We start from the raw sequence: 17,966 nt of genomic DNA, 5'->3' as shown, positions 1-17,966 counted from the left end.
ATCCATTAACTCAAAAAGTCTAGTATCGCTAACATCAAACTACTATATTTCCTTTGCTATATTCCAAATACATTGATTAATATATTCCCAGGTGCCTAAGCATATAGAGGCCTGGTGGCAATCATTGACTCAATAAGAAGAAAAAGTCCTATGCTAATTAAGACTCTCAAAATACTCCAAAACTCTCTGTGCTGTTTACAGTTGAGAGGTAGTAAACAATCATGTGCCTAGTGGCAGCAGTATGGATAATCCTGTCACACAAGCTAGTCTGTCAGCAGAGAGGTTTGACCTGAAACATCCTTGTCCCACCCAGAGCAGGGAATTAGCAGCAATTATTGACACAACAAATGAAAAACCCTTCACCAATATAATTCCTAACCAACACACTATACTAATAATTTCCAACTCCCCAAAAGAATTTGCCTTTAGTAAGTCTAAAACATCTCATGCCTCTCAGGTTGGGAGGCTGTAAACAATCACATGTGGCCGGACAAACCTATACAGGTGGGCTAGATAACCTTCAGAGGAGTCCGTAAGCTGAAACACTCTTGTCACGCCCAAGAATTTTTATTGCCTTGGAGCTGCACGTTTACTCCTTCTCCGAGAGAAACGGTTATGGGGGAGAGCCCCCCGTAAAGTCAGAGGTGTAGGTGAGAGCATAAAACAGACTCTGGTTTTGGGGTTAGATGCTCGGGAACAGGGGGTTTCCTGAGGCTTGATCACGCCTTTGCGTATGCCAAGCCTCCTTCCTAATGACCTTTGCCATGGGCGGAGTTCCTCACGCTGGCCCCCAGCAGTAATGGATGTATTAGAGAAGGAAATGGCAACCCACTCCAGTATTCTTGCCTGGGAAAACCTCATGGACAGAGGAGCCTGGTAGGCTACATTCCATGGGGTCGCAAAGAGTCAAACAAAACTGACCAGCAGCAGCTTGGGCATATTAAGAATCTTGGGGTTAGATACATTAGATTTGAATTCCATCTTTGGCATGTATTAGTTGATTGGGGAAAGACCTCATTTCTCTGAGCTTACTGTAAATTCTCATTGTGAAGAGAAACACCTCACTAGATTGATATGAAAATTAAACAGTATAAGATAAGGAAAAGTGACTTTGGCCACCTGATGCAAAGAGCTGACTCATTGGAAAAGACCCTGATGCTGTGAAAGATTGAGGGCAGGAGGAGAAGGGGACAACAGGATAAGATGGTTGGATGGCATCACCAACTTGATGGACATGGGTTTGGGTGGACTCCGGGAGTTGGTGATGGACAGGAAGGCCTGGCATGCTGCGGTTCATGGGGTCGCAAAGAGTCGGACACGACTGAGTGACTGAACTGAACTGAACTGAACTGAGGAAAAGTGTGTGTGCAAAGTGGGCATTCAACCAATTTCCAATTCTTTTCTCTATATTCATATTGTATTTTTGCTTTCCAAGCTAACAGCTTAAAAAAAACTCTAGTGAAACCCAATATGCTAATATAATATTTTGGATTTTATTACCATGAAATAATGAAACAGGGGATCCTTAAAAACTCAGAATACAATAAAAAGTTTATAAAAGTATCCTGAGAGCTCTACATTGTGCAAAGAGATTCTGAAAATGTATTGATAAAATTGCGACAGGAAGGAGACCTTGTTAGGTACACACTCAGATAATAATATATTTCACATGTACATATAATAATTGAACAAATAATTCAACAAATTGTCCAGTGAGAGATTTCTGAATGCAGAAGGAGGAAAAGAAGATAGGATTTGGAAAGTTTTCAGGAAAATAGGAAATTTGCCTAAAACCTTTCAAAGGGCAAATCTGAGAGCCCTTATCAGGGTAAGCTTCTTCACTCTTGAGGATTTGTTATAAACCTGTCAAGGAGAAATGAAAGAAAATGTTAATACACGTGGTCTTGAAGGAAAATCTGTGAGATAAAAAGCATTTCATTTTAATTTAATATTTAAGTGAAAGCTCCATCGTATTCACAATCCTAACATGATAGAATAAAAGAGTGTCTCATTTAGCAAAGAATGCCGCCATTTGTGCTTTTGCATTTGTATATAGCTCAGAACAGAAATTCTTGGGCCTGGAGTGACAGCATTTAGTTCCACAGGGGTGTCTGAGTTCTTTCAGTTGGACATTGGAGGAAATGTTCCATTGGATTGTTCAGTTAGCTCATCCCAATTTTGTACTTGCAAGCTTCTGCTCCACAATGTAGCAGATGGAAACTACTGATGCAAAGAAAATCAGCACACAAGATATTCTTTATTAAGCACACATTTATTTTAATATATCTCGATGATTCATGTTAAATATCCCTCAATGTCATGACACATCTCTTGCTGTTATTTTTTTCATCCCTGGGCCCCATGACATTTGCTACTAGACATTTGCATAATATGTCTTTAGGTTCTCTCAAGCCCAGATGTTCTCTTGGTATGCTCAGCTCCATTATGTGTGTGTGTGTGTGTGTGTGTGTGTGTGCATGTGCACACAAAGTTGCTTCAGTTGTGTCTGACTTTTTGCAACTCCATGGACCAGACCATGAAATTAAAAGATGCTTGCTTCTTGGAGGAAAAGCTATGACAAGCCTACAAAGTGTATTGGGCTTCCCTGGTGGCTCAGATGGTAAAGTGTCTGCCTACAATGCAGGAGACCCGTGTTCAATCCCTGGGTCAGGAAGATCCTCTGGAGAAGGAAATGGCAACCCACTCCAGTACTCTTGCCTGGAAAATCCCATGGACAGAGGAGCCTGGTAGGCTACAGTCCATGGGGTCGCAAAGAGTCGGACACGACTGAGTGACTTCACTAATATACTGTATCAGAGAGCAGAGACATTACTTTGCCAAAAAAGGTCTGTCTAGTCAAAGCTCTGGTTTTCCCAATAATCATATATAGATGTGAGAGCTGGACCATAAATAAGGCTGAGCACCAAAGAATTGATACTTTCGAACTGTGGTGTTGAAGACTCTTGAAAACCCCTTGGACCATAAGGAAATCAAAACAGTCAATCCTAAAGGTAATCAGTCCTGAATATTCATTGGAAGGACTGATGCTGAACCTGAAGCTCCTATACCTTTGGCCACCAATGAGCAGACCCATTGGAAAGTACCCTGTTGCTGGGAAAGATTGGAGGCAGGAGGACAAGGGGACAACAGAGGATGAAATGGTTGGATGGTATCACCTTCTCAATGGATATGAGTTTAAGCAAACGCTGAGAGATGGTGAAGGACAGGAAAGACTGACATGCTGCAGTCTATGGGGTCACAAAGAACTGACATGACTGAGCAACTGAACAGCAACAGTGGACCATAGCCTGCCAGATTTCTCTGTCCATGGGATTCTCCAGGCAAGAATACTGGAGCAGGTTGTCATGGCCTCCTACAGAGTATCTTCCCAACCCAGGGACTGAACCCATGTCTCTTACATCTCCTGCATTGGCAGATGAGTTCTTTACCACCAGCACCACTTGGGTTCATCTCCACTGGCCTCTGCTAATTCATCTGCACAGCTTCTGTTCCAATGTTTCCTCCTAATCAAAGTCTCTCTCAGCCATCATGGACCCCCAGTACTTTCTATGAGTACTGTATATATTAGGGATGGGAGGAATTTTAGTATCTCTTCTGTGATCTGAAAAGGGATTTAAAGTTGGTGAAAAGAGCCCTGAGCCTGGAAACATCTATATTTAACTCCCCATGTAACCTCCTGTTGCTATTGGCCTTGGGCAAAATAACCTCTTTGAACTTGTTTCCTCATCTGTAGATGCTTATGAGAACTAAATAAATTAAGACATATGAAAGCATTGTGTTGTGATACATGGTGTGAAATAGAAGTCAGTTTTCAGGGTAATCATCAACATGGTTCTTCTAGCAGCACAAGTGATGGGTACCTTCCAATCACTGAATAATCTCCTTCTGAAATGTATTTCTTGTACTTATAGCTCAGCCACCTCTACACAGGGGGCATGCTTACTGCATGCAGAGTAGAAAGTTTTTTCTTCTCCAGATATTTTAAGTGTACCCAGAGGTACTGACTACTTGCAGATAATGGAACTGAAATTTCACTTGAGCTCTGGAGTCTTGATTTCTTAATAAACATGAAACCAAAGGCCTCTTAAATAAATAATTCTTGTGAGGTAAAGGGCCAGAAGCATTCAAATATACCTTGATTTATGTCTCTTTAGGCACTGAATGAAAACAGATCAAATATGGTTGCAAACTCTAGAAACTGCTTCCAGTCCTCCCCTACTCCCAACACACACATTCCTGATAGCAAACAAGATTACGTGTCCTGCATTAAGTTCTTCACACTGAAAATAAAAGGCATTAGGCAAAGCCTAGACACTGTGTTGTAGTGATGCCATGTACCCACTTATATCTAGATACAAAAAATGTTATTTTTTTTATGAAATAAAAGAACGCCTTTTTCCCTTTCTCCCTTAACTTTATCCTTCCCATAGGTCTCCCAGAGTTCTGAAGTGGAAGCAACTAAGCAGGGTCTTGTTTCTCTTATTTTAGTGATTACTTTGGAAAAACTTAGAAACAGAAGTGATGTGACCTTTCTAATCCCAGCATTTGGTGTCAGTCCCTTCTCAAGTCATTGGTTTCTAGGGCCATGGAATAACCAGCAGTCTCCTAGATTTGTTCATTTACTCACTGACATCAATGGGCCTTCAGTCTTCCTTCTGTATTAAATAATCTTCTGTTCTTGGTCAACTGAGCAACTGTGCGATTGTGGATCAAACCCAAGGCAAACAATACTTCTGGGATGCTTCCCCCACTTGACTGGTTGTCCCATGGTCTTGTTTTTACATACCATCCTGATTTCTACTCCAGAATTGTGTGGACAGTCCTTATTAGATTGCACTTCTATTAGCAGCTTACCATCACATTACTTTTATTTTTTTAATAGAGACAGAGTGTGACTTTATTCATCTTGATATCCCTAGCTTTTACTAAAGTGCCTAGAGTGAGTACTTAATAAACTATTTTGGTTACTAAATAAAGAATAGCTTATGGTTTTATAAAAATTAGTTTTATTTTATGGACACATTTTGTTCTCAGTGAGTAATAAAAATTAAGGGGATAGGGAATGAGTCATCAATTGATTTTTAAGGCTTCTAAGAAAAAACTTAGTCTCAGGACAGACTTTATCTATTACACTTACATTCAGTTCTGTGTACCAAATATGAACATACATGGCTCTGAGGTCTGGCATTTGAGTACTAAAATTTAGTGTACTGAATAAAGCTAGACCACTAAAACAGAAATATTTTGACTGTTGAAAAATAATTGTATGAAACTCTACAGCAATGCTCTTTTAGTAAGAGATTTCTAAATCCCCCAAATGGCAGCATTACTCAAGATAAAATTTATCCAATCAAATAAAACAAGTTGTTTTTAAGAAACATAATTCCATGCTCTTAAAAGACTCCTGGTTGGTTATTTTCTTTCTAAAACTGTTTTTTTTTGGTGGGGAGGCAAAATGTACTTCTGCAAATTATTTTGCAGTAATCCCTGTCTGTATTTGACGGGTACATTATTTAATTTACTTTCATGTTCGATTTTTCTATGAAAAGCTCAAATACAGATATATAAAGTTATATATATAATTTAAAAAACACTCATTCACACAAAATAATTTTGCTAATTTTTGAATATTGTACTAATACTGGGAAGCTTTGTAGAGCTGTGGTTATGGATATTAAGGATGGAAGCAGGTGGAATTTGGGTTGAATTCCAGCTCTGTTCCTTGCTAGCTGGTGTTGGTGAATGCCTCAACAAAACTGTCTGGATCTCCATTTCTTATCTGTGAAATGGGGGATATTTGATCATGTTCATGCTTAGCTGTGTCTGACTCTTTGCAACTCCATGGTCTATAGCCCGCCAGACTGCTGTGTCCGTAGGATTTTCCAGGCAAGATGCTGGAGTGGGTTGCCACTTCCTACTCCAGTGGATAGTCTCAACCCAGGGACTGAACTCACATCTCCTGTGTCTCCTGCATGCAGGTGGATTCTTTTCCTGCTGAGCCATCTGGGAAGCCTGAAACAGGGATCCTTGTACTTACTTAACAGAGTAATTGTAAGACTCAACATAAATTAAAGCATTCACAACCATTGGCATGATTCAGACCCTCAGTAATTGCTTAATGAATGGTGCCTGTTCTTCCTGGCATCTTCACTATCATCAATATTCTGGAATATAAGCTACAAAAGAGTAGAAACTCTATCTGGTTTGTTCACTGCTTGCATGTCCAGTGATTTTTCATTTTCTCTCACACACAGTAGTCTATCAATAAGTTTCTGTTGACTGAATGAATTAGAAACTGAATATAAATATTGTCAGATTTATGTCACTGACAAAAATCATATTGCATTATTAATGCATATCCTTACAATTGCTTCAGAGGTGCAGTGGTAAAGAATCTGCCTGCCAGTGCAGGAGATGCAAGAGATACATGTTTGATCCCTGGGTCAGGAAGGTCCCCTGAATAAGAAGTGGCAACCTGCTGCAGTATTCTTGCCTGGGAAACTCCATGGACAGACAAACCTGTGGGGCTACAGTCCATAGGGTCACAGGAAGCTGGACATGATTGAGTGAGCATACATGAACACAGACACATACACATCCTTACATTCAGAATATTTGGGAATGATAAGTGTCTCATTTGGTTATTTCTGTCTAAATAGAGGAAAATAATAGAATGGGAAAGACTAGAAATATCTTCAAGAAAATTAGAGATACCAAGGGAACATTTCATGCAAAGATGGGCTCAATAAGGGACAGAAGTGATATGGATCTAACAGAAGCAGAAGATATTAAGAAGTGGTGGCAAGAATACACAGAACTATACAAAAAAGATCTTCACAATCCAGATAATCATGATGGTGTGATCACTCACCTAGAGCCAGACATCCTGGAATGTGAAGTCAAGTGGGCCTTAGAAAACATCACTACGAATAAAGCTAGTGGAAGTTATGGAATTCCATTTGAGCTATTTCAAATCCTGAAAGATGATGCTGTGGAAGTGCTGCACTCAATATGCCAGCAAATTTGGAAAACTCATTAGTGGCCACAGGACTGGAAAAGGTCAGTTTTCATTCCAATCCCAAAGAAAGGCAACGCCGAAGAATGCTCAAACTACCCCACAATTGCACTCATCTCACGTGCTAGCAAAGTAATGCTCAAAATTCTCCAAGCCAGGCTTCAGCAATACGTGAACTGTGAACTTCCAGGTGTTCAAGCTGGAGTTAGAAGAGGCAGAGGAGCCAGAGATCAAATTGCCAGATTTTGATGATCTGCTTGATCATCAAAAAAGCAAGAGGGTTCCAGAAAAACATCTATTTCTGCTTTACTGACTATGCCAAAGCCTTTGACTGCATGGATCACAATAAACTGTGGAAAATTCTGAAAGAGATGGGAATATCAGACCACCTAACCTGCCTCTTGAGAAATCTGTATGCAGGCCAGGAAGCAACAGTTAGAACTGGACATGGAACAACAGACTGATTCCAAATAGGAAAAGGAGTACGTCAAGGTTGTATGTTGTCATCCTGCTTATTTCATTTATATGCAGAGTACATCATGAGAAATGCTGGGCTGGAGGAAGCATAAGCTGGAATCAAGATTGCTGGGAGCAATATCAATAACGTCTGGTATGCAGATGACACCACCCTTATGGCAGAAAGTGAAGAAGAGTTAAAGAGCCTCTTGGTGAAAGTGAAAAAGAGTGAAAAAGTTGGCTTAAAGCTCAATATTCAGAAAACTAAGATCATGGCATCTGGTCTCATCGCTTCATGGCAAATAGATGAAGAAACATTGGAAACAGTGGCTGACTTTATTTTTGGGGGCTCCAAAATCACTGTAGATGGTGATTGCAGCCATGAAATTAAAAGACACTTACTCCTGGAAGTAAAGTCATGACCAACCTAGACAGCATATTAAAAAGCAGAGACAGTACTTTACCAACAAAGGTCTATCTAGTCAAGGCTGTCGTCATATATGGATGTGAGAGTTGGACTATAAAGAAAGCTGAGCACCAAAGAATTGATGCTTTTGAACTGTGGTGTTGCAGAAGACTCTTGAGAATCCCTTGGACTGCAAGGAGATTCAAGCAGTCCATTCTAAAGGAGTTCATTGAAAGGACTGATATTGAAGCTGAAACTCCAATACTTTGGCCACCTGATGCAAAGAGCTGACTCATTTGAAAAACCCTGATGCTGGGAAAGATTGAAAGTGGGAGGAGATGGGGATGACAGAGGATGAGATGGTTGGATGGCATCAATGACTCAACGGACATGAGTTTGAGTAAACTCCGGGAGTTGGTGATGGACAGGGAGGCTTGGCGTGCTGCAGTCCCTGAGGTCACAAAGAGTCAGACACAACTGAGTTAGTGAACTGAACTGAACTGTGTAAATGTAATCAGTATCTTCTCTGAAATTATTGAATTGTTTCAATTTAACAATTATTGAATTGTTAAATTCCTATTAAATTTATTAAATCCATGTGAAAAGTTAATTCTCAAATTTACACTCACTAGAACATTTTATATAATTACATTCTTTTTATCTTTCATAGAATCTCTTTTTATAAGTTTTGCCAATGAAAATATGAGTGTTCTTCTCAAATACATGGTAAACATCTAATCAAATGGTTCAATATAAGAGATGGATATGCTAGTGGAAGCTATGCTTATTCAAGACAGATTTAAGCCTAATAAAGTAATACACTAAAAGTTAAAAAAATTAATGGCCTCTTTCATTTATTTATCTATGTATCCATCTAACCATCCACCGTACCATCCAGTAGGAGACATATTCATTATGTATTCAAATATATTAACCTTTATTTTTTTGGTCACATGTCTTACAGAATCTTAGAACCCTGACCGGGAATTGAACCTAGGACCCCTGCAGTGGAAGTGCAGAGTTCTAATCACTGGACAGCCAGGGAAGTCCCAACCCATACTTAAATATGTTTCTTATCCTGGCTCTTTTTGAACTTGGTAAATTTTTTGCCATTTTGTATTACCATGAACAGTACTACCTATGGATATTTTGTTTTGGGGTTGTGGTGGGAGGTGTCTTCTGAGAAAATGTGTGTTATTTTCTGTGTTATAGGCATACTGATTTCAGCTAATGATTAAGGTTTTGTTCAGATTTTTGTCTTTTGTCAGTTTGTATACTATACATTTTTCTTAAAATATGTGTTTCTTTTTCTATTAGCATCTGGTGTTAAATATCAGTTGTTATTTTCTTTTAATCTCTGCTATTTCTGTGATTATTGCACTTTTGATATCTAACAGCTTATTTTGGGGTTTTAATCTTTTCTAATATAATCTATATTATAAAGTCTTCAAGCTTTCTTCTCTGGACAACTTTAGATGCATATCAAAAGTTTTGAGATATAATATTTTATTATTAATTATTTAGAAAGTTTGGCCTATTGGTTAGAATGTTTTTAAAATTTCTCAAGTGCATATTTTCCTTTTTTTACATTTTTCATTCTCATATCTAACCCAACTTCATTCTTATTGCAACTCATATGATACTGGTGTTTGAAAAACATTGAGACTTCTGTTAAGCTCTAGACTGTGACCAATATTTATTCATTTGCCTGCATGCCTGAAAAAAATATTTTCAAATTGTTTGGCACAAGATTTCATGTGTCTATTAGATCATGTTTGCTAATCATATAGTTCACATATTATGTACTATTCCTGTTTTTTCTGTGTACAGTGTCTATAATTGCTGAGATAAGTATAATAAAATCTCTGATCATACTGTTGTACTTTAAAATTTGCAGTTTAATATCTTGTAGCAGTTTTGAAATTATTTTTAATATGATTCTTATAAACCTCAGTATTCTTGTCTGGAAAGCTTCTTTGGACAAAGGAGCCTGACAGGGTACAGAACATGGGGTCACAAAGAGTCAGACATGACTGAGTGACTCACACACACACTTATAAACCTCATATCTCAGGAAAATATTCAGTCTGACAATTTTTTTTTTCTCTGAACTGTATAAATTTGTTAAGATAAAATGGTACTGGATTTTTCTCTGTCTTCTTACTTCTCTCCTTTTATTTTTTTCTACTGTTTAACTTTTTTCTTTTTCGCATCTTTTTTTTTTTTTTTTTGGCATGGTGTGCTTTTCTCTTGATTTGATTTATATATCCCTCTATTATTTTGGAAAAGTAAGACAATTTAAATTTTTTCAGTATTTATGCTGAAAATTTTACATGCATATAGAACAATATTTCATAGCTAAACTGACAGGGCAAAAGAGTTTTGCCAAGAAAATGCACTGGTCATAGCAAACACCCTCTTCCAACAACACAAGAGAAGACTCTACACATGGACATCACCAGATGGTCAACACCAAAATCAGATTGATTATATTCTCTGCAGCAAAAGATGGAGAAGCTCTATACAGTCAACAAAAACAAGACCAGGAGCTGACTGTGGCTCAGATCATGAACTCCTTACTGCCAAATTCAGATTGAAATATAAGAAAACAGGGAAAACCGATAGACCATTCAAGTATGACCTCAATCAAATCCCTTATGATTATACAGTGGAAGTAACAAATAGATTTAAGGGCCTAGATCTGATAGATAGAGTGCCTGATGAACTATGGAATGAGGTTCTTGACATTGTACAGGAGACAGGGATCAAGACCATCCCCATGGAAAAGAAATGCAAAAAAGCAAAATGGCTGTCTGGGGAGGCATTACAAATAGCTGTGAAAAGAAGAGAGGCGAAAAGCAAAGGAGAAAAGGAAAGGTATAAGCATTTGAATGCAGAGTTCCAAAGAATAGCAAGAAGAGATAAGAAAGCCTTCTTCAGCGATCAATGCAAAGAAGTAGAGGAAACAACAGAATGGAAAAGACTAGAGATCTCTTTAAGAAAATTAGAGATACCAAGGGAACATTTCATGCAAAGATGGGCTCGATAAAGGACAGAAATGGTATGGACTTAACAGAAGCAGAAGATATTAAGAAGAGATGGCAAGAATACACAGAAGAACTGTAGAAAAATGATCTTCATGACCTGGATAATCACGATGATGTGATCACTCATCTAGAGCCAGACATCTTGGAATGTGAAGTCAAGTGGGCCTTAGGAAGCATCACTACGAACAAAGCTAGTGGAGGTGATGGAATTCCAGTTGAGCTGTTTCAAATCCTGAAAGATGATGCTGTGAAAGTGCTGCACTCAATATGCCAGCAAATTTGGAAAACTCAGCAGTGGCCACAGGACTGGAAAAGGTCAGTTTTCATTCCAATCCCAAAGAAAGGCAATGCCAAAGAATGCTCAAACTACCACATAATTGTGCTCATCTCACACGCTAGTAAAGTAATGCTCAAAATTCTCCAAGCCAGGCTTCAGCAATACATGAACTGTGAACTTCCAGATGTTCAAGCTGGTTTTAAAAAAGGCAGAAGAACCAGAGATCAAATTGCCAACATCCGCTGGATCATGGAAAAAGCAAGAGAATTCCAGAAAAACATCTATTTCTGCTTTATTGACTATGCCAAACCCTTTGACTGTGTGGATCACAATAAACTGTGGAAAATTCTTCAAGAGATGGGAATAGCAGACCACCTAACCTGCCTCTTGAGGAATCTGTATGCAGGTCAGGAAGCTACAGTTAGAACTGGACATGGACCAACAGACTGGTTCCAAATAGGAAAAGGAGTACTTCAAGGCTGTATATTGTCACCCTGCTTATTTAACTTACATGCAGAGTACATCATGAGAAATGCTGGGCTGGAAGAAACACAAGCTGGAATCAAGATTGCCGGGAGAAATATCAATAACGTCCTGACACCACCCTTATGTCAGAAAGTGAAGAGGAACTAAAAAGCCTCTTGATGACAGTGAAAAAGGAGAGTGAAAGAGCTGGCTTAAAGCTCAACATTCAGAAAACGAAGATCATGGCATCCGGTCCCATCACTTCATGGGAAATAGATGGGGAAACAGTGGAAACAGTGTCAGACTTTATTTTTTTGGGCTCCAAAATCACTGCAGATGGTGATTGCAGCCAAGAAATTAAAAGACACTTACTCCTTGGAAGAACGCAGTGCCAGTCTATGTTCGATACAGGATACAGGATACTTGGGGCTGGTGCATAGGGATGATCCAGAGAGATGATATGGGGTGGGAGGTGGGAGGGGGATTCAGGATTGGGAGCTTGTATACACCCGTGGCGGATTCATGTCAATGTATGGCAAAACCAATACAGTATTATAAATTAAAAAAAAAAAAGAAAAGTTATGAGCAACCTAGATAGCATATTCAAAAGCAGAGACATTACTTTGCCGACTAAGGTCCGTCTAGTCAAGGCTATGGTTTTTCCAGTGGTCATGTATGGATGTGAGAGTTGGACTGTGAAGAAGGCTGAGCGCCAAAGAATTGATGCTTTTGAAGTGTGGTGTTGGAGAAGACTCTTGAGAGTCCCTTGGACTGCAAGGAGATCCAACCAGTCCATTCTAAAGGAGATCAACCCTGGGATTTCTTTGGAAGGAATGATGCTAAAGCTGAAGCTCCAGTACTTTGGCCACCTCATGAGTCGGACAATCCTGAGCGACTGAACTGAACTGAAATGAAAGTAACAATTGTAATCTAACAGAACTTTGATAAATGAACTTACCTGCTATCTGTTAATCACTACATGTTTTCAGCATGGATCTAATCTGTCACTTTTTTTCAGGTTTGTTTCATTCTTTTAACAAATATTCCATATAGATGAAATCTAGTGTGTCTTGCAAGTTGGTCCTAAACATTAGAAAATGCAAGACAGTGTTGAACCTAGGGCAGAATGATAATGGACTGCTAACTGAAACCATTTTTCCAAATAAACACTTATTTTAAGACTTCAAGTATAAAACAAATAAAAGTGTAATTGTAAACGTGTAATTGCTCTGTTTGAGGCGAATCCCCTGGAGTGCTGGAGCTCCAGAGAAAATTATTTGAAAAATTACCATGTATAACTTACCATGAATGTGTCCAGTGTAGCAAAACTTTTATTTTCTCCTGATTTACTTTCCGTTTGACTAATTTCTAATTGATTCTGATTAAAAAGAATGTTTCAAATTTTTCACCAGAATGGTGACTGTTTAAAGCTAATTCTTCCTAGAAAATGGAAATTACATATTTTTAATAGTTCACCAAGAAGGAAAGGAAAAAAAAAACTGGAAAGAATAGTAGGTTAAAGATGGAACAGTTGAAAGGAGAAAAAAAGACTCTACTGTGGTCTATTATAAAAATGTGAAACCACACAGCAAATCTGATTTATACCTATTGGACGAATGAGCAATTTTTTGAATTATTATTTTCAGGGATGCATTGCTAGGTTTTCAAAACCTGTCTTCTGAGAGGCACATCTAATGCATCTCTTCAGTCTTACTTCTCCAATAAAGGGTTTATGCTCCAATAAAGTAAAGTGATGCTTTTCCAACCTACCTTTGATCAGTTGACCTTGCACACCTGAGGTCTTTTTCTTTCTCCATTCAAATTATTCCTAGCCTTCAAGAACTTGCCCAAGTCTCAGTTTCTCCATACAAATCTCACCTTCTTTGAATTCTCATAACATTTCCAATTTGAATGACAAAGGAGAACGTTTAATAATAGAATGTCTTGTAAGGACTGCCACTGCTTTTTCATAGCAGATAGTGCTTTTCAGAGATGATGAATGTCAAAATTTATCTCTATGGCCTTAGGGAAGTTTTCTGAAAGATTTGGCCACAGTTTACACATCTGTCAAATGAAATGGAGAAGAGTTTTTTTTTTTTTTCATTCTACCCTGAGTATGGGGAGAGCAGAAGTGGTGGTGGAAGATAGAAACAGGGAATTAAGAGATGCAAACCACCATGCAAAAAAAATCAGTGAATTACAAGTATATATTACATAGCACAAGGAATATAGCAAATATTTTTACAACAACTATAAATGGAATATATATATATATTATTGAGGTATAGGTATTATGTAAGTTTCAGGTATACAGCATAGTGATTTATAATTTTTGAAGGTTATATTCTTCCTACTGGTGATCTCTAGTTTGTTCTTTGTATCTGTGAGTCTGTTTTTGTCTTGTTATATTTATTTATTTATTTAATTTTTAGATTTCACATACACATGATATCATACAGCATTTGTCTTTTTCTGACTTATTTTTTTCCTGGATTGAAAATCTTTGTTTTAAGATTCCATTCTATTGCATTCTTTTTCCCATTTTTAGAACCAAGCAGACTTAGAAATATCAAATATAAATAATTGACACTGGCATTACATTGGTTGGAACAAAATGGTTTTGTCTGTTTAATGTATTTATTTCACACGAACACATACCTATAAACACTTTTACTCAATGAGAGAAATCAAGCCATACTGTACAGAAGGGGAAGACTTTAGATTCGACAACTATTTAAAGAATTGTGTTTGTGTTTGCTGAATTAACAAATACTGATTGATGTGGGTATGTGTGTGTGTATACTCTCTGTATATGTGCATATGTGTGTATGTGTATGTATCAGTTCAGTCCAGTTCAGTTCAGTCACTCAGTCGTGTCCAACTCTTTGCGACCCCATGAATTGCAGCACGCCAGGCCTCCCTGTCCATCACCAACTTCTGGAGTTCACTCAGACTCACGTCCATCAAGTCAGTGATGCCATCCAGCCATCTCATCCTCTGTTATCCCCTTCTCCTCCCGCCCCCAATCCCTCCCAGCATCAGAGTCTTTTCCAATGAGTCAACTCTTCGCATGAGGTGGCCAGTACACACTCTATTTCTGAATACCCCTGTGAAAGTCTAATTAGAAACTTCAGTGTTTTCTTTTGGGGCTTCCCTTGTAGCTTAGTTGGTAAAGAATCTGCCTGCAAGGCAAGAGACTCAGGTTTGATCCCTGGGTCGGGAAGATCCCATGGAGAAGGAAATGGCAACTCATTCCAGTATTCTTGCCTGGAGAATCCCATGGACAGAGGAGCCTGTCAGGCTACAGTCCATGGGGCCACAAGAGTTGAACATGACTTAATGACTAAACTACCACCAGCATTTTCTTTTTAGATTTTTTTCTTTTTAAATCAGAGTATAGTTGCTTACAATGTTGTGTTACTTTCAGATGTACAGCTCAGTGAATCAGTTGTGCATATACATAGATCCACTCTTCTTTAGACTCTTTTTCCATGTAGGTCTTTACATAGAACTAAGTAGAGTTCCCTGTGCTATACACAGTAGGTCCTTACTAGTTATCTATTTTATATATAGTAACATGTATATGCCAATCCTAACCTCCCAGTTTATCCTTCCCTTTCCCCCTTGACAACCATAAGATTTTCCATGCCTGTAACTTTATTTCTGTTGTGTGAATAAGTTCATTTGTACCATTTTTTTTTTAGATTACACAGATAAGCGATATCATACAATATTTACCCTTCTCTAACTCAACTACGTTCAGTATGACAATCTCTAGGTTCATCCATGGTCCTGTAAGTGGCATTATTTTGTTTTTGACTGAGTAATGTTTCATCGTATATATGTACCACATCGTCTTTATCCATTTCTCTGTTGATGAACATTTAGGTTGTTTCCAAGTTCTGCTATTGTAAATAGTGCTGCAGTGAATATTGGGATGCATGTATAGTTTTGAATTATGGTTTTCTCAGGATATATGATCACAAGTGAGGTTGCTGGCTCATATGGTAGTTCTCTTTTAATTTTTTAAGGAACCTCCATGCTGTTCTCTCCATAAACAATGTAGAAGGGTTCCCTTTTCTCCACACCCTCTCAAGCATTTGTTTGTAGATGTTTTGATGATGGCCATTCTGACCAGTGTGAAGTGATACCCCATTGTTTTGATTAGCTATTCTCTAATAATGAGTGATGCTGAGCATATTTTCATGTGCTTCTTGGCCATCTGTATGTCTTCTTTGGAGAAATGTCTGTTTAGGTCTTTTTCCATTTTTTGACTGAGTTGTTTGGTGTTTTGTTATTGAGCTTCTTGAGCTGTTTGTGTATTATAGAGATTAATCCCTGTTGATTGCTTCATTTGCAAATATTTTCTCCCAGTCTTTGTATTGGTTTTTGTCTTGTTTATGATTTCCTTTGCTGTGCAAAAGTTTTTTCATTCAATTTGGTTCTATTTGTTTTTATCTGTTTCTATATTCATTACTCTAGGAAGTAGGCCAAAAGAGCTCTTGCTGCCTTTTATGTCAGAGAGTAAAAAGAAAATTAATAAAAGAAGGTGAGATATATATAATAAAATATTACTCATACAAAAGCATGAAATAATGCCATTTTGTAGCAACATGGGTGGACTTGGAGGGCACTGTGCTTAGTGAAATAAGTCAGACAGAGAAAGACCAATATTTTGTAATATCACTTACATGTGGAATCTAACATATACAATAATAACTATCTCAAGAAGCAGACTTGAGAGGTAGAAACTACTGTCTATAAAATAAGCTGTGAGGATATATTGTGCAACACAGAGAATATAGCCAATATTTTGTAAAAGCTGTAAATGTTAAAGGTTATATTCCAATTTGTGAATCACTACATTGTACATCTGTAACAAATATTGTACAGCTATAATTCAAAAAGATTTAAAAAAATGTAAAGACAAGCCCTCATCCCACCAACCCCCCAAAAAGAAACTTTAAGAATAATAGTGGGAGGGAATGGATGGATTTATCCAGACCAGTAAATCCTCATCTAAAATGCCTGACATCCCAGAGGTTTAGAATAATCCCTCAGTGATTTCAGACTGATATCATAGTTGCTGAATGATCTTTAGAAAGCTTCTAATGTGATGAATTGTACCTTTTATGGATGTGATAAAAAATCCAAAGACCATGTGGTGTGTTCATTCTCTAAGCTTTTCCTGGCAGGGATTGTGAAAACTGCATGTGGTATGGTTCTTCCCCAGAAAATAGACTAATACATGGACTAAAATAATGTTTACAACTTCTAGAACAATACTTCATACTTATGATGAATTAATTAGTTTGGGCTTTCTACATTTTAGCTTATTTCAATTAGGGTGAGATTCATTTTAACCTGTTACTGTAAAATATATAGAAATTAATATGATGAATTTATCTAACAGACTTTAGTCTCCAGATGACGATGGAAAATATATAGCCACTGAAATGTCAAAGTTATTTGTAGTTGCCTGTTAGAACACTACTGGAGAAGACTCTTGAGAGTCCCTTGGACTGCAAGGAGATCAGACCACTCAATCCTAAAGGAAATCAAGTCTTAATATTCAATGGAAGTATTGTTGCTGAAGCTGAAGCTTCAGTACTTGGTCTACCTGATGCAAAGAGCCAACTAATTGGAAAAGACCCTGACGCTGGGAGAGACTGAAGGCAAAAGAGGAGATAACAGAGGGTGAGATGGTTTAGTTCAGTTCAGTTCAGTTGCTCAGTGATGTCCGACTATTTGCAAGCCCATGAATCGCAGCACAGCTTCCCTGTCCATCACCATCTCCCCAGTTCACTCAGACTCACATCCATTGAGTCCGTGATGCCATCCAGCCATCTCATCCTCGGTCGTCCCCTTCTCCTCCTGGCCCCAATCCCTCCCAGCATCAGAATCTTTTCCAATGAGTCAACTCTTCGCATCAGGTGGCCAAAGTACTGGAGCTTCAGCTTTAGCATCATTCCTTCCAAAGAAATCCCAGGGTAGATCTCCTTCAGAATGGACTGGTTGGATCTCCTTGCAGTCCAAGGGACTCTCAAGAGTCTTCTCCAACACCACACTTCAAAAGCATCAATTCTTCGGTGCTCAGCCTTCTTCACAGTCCAACTCTCACATCCATACATGACCACGGGAAAAACCATAGCCTTGACTAGATGGACCTTAGTCGGCAAAGTAATGTCTCTGCTTTTGAATATACCATCTCAGTTGGTCATAACTTTTCTTCCAAGGAGTAAGCGTCTTTTAATTTCATGGCTTGCAATCACCATCTGC

General features: G+C 38.3%; 1 long non-coding RNA gene across 2 annotated transcripts in view; it reads left to right on the top strand.

The window, feature by feature from the left end:
* LOC138437017 (uncharacterized) overlaps positions 1 to 9,788 on the top strand; it is a 102,136-nt gene extending 92,348 nt beyond the window's left edge. For both annotated transcript variants that reach the window (XR_011255730.1, XR_011255729.1), the window contains one exon: positions 8,863 to 9,788. This is a non-coding gene — a long non-coding RNA (uncharacterized lncRNA). The remainder of the gene's footprint in view (positions 1 to 8,862) is intronic.
* Positions 9,789 to 17,966: the final 8,178 nt, after the last annotated feature.

Source organism: Ovis canadensis, chromosome 3 (assembly GCF_042477335.2).
Source record: "Ovis canadensis isolate MfBH-ARS-UI-01 breed Bighorn chromosome 3, ARS-UI_OviCan_v2, whole genome shotgun sequence".
In the NCBI taxonomy this organism is placed as follows: domain Eukaryota; kingdom Metazoa; phylum Chordata; class Mammalia; order Artiodactyla; family Bovidae; genus Ovis; species Ovis canadensis.
Note: the sequence above shows the minus strand (reverse complement) of the source record. Positions and strands in the feature narration are given on the sequence as shown.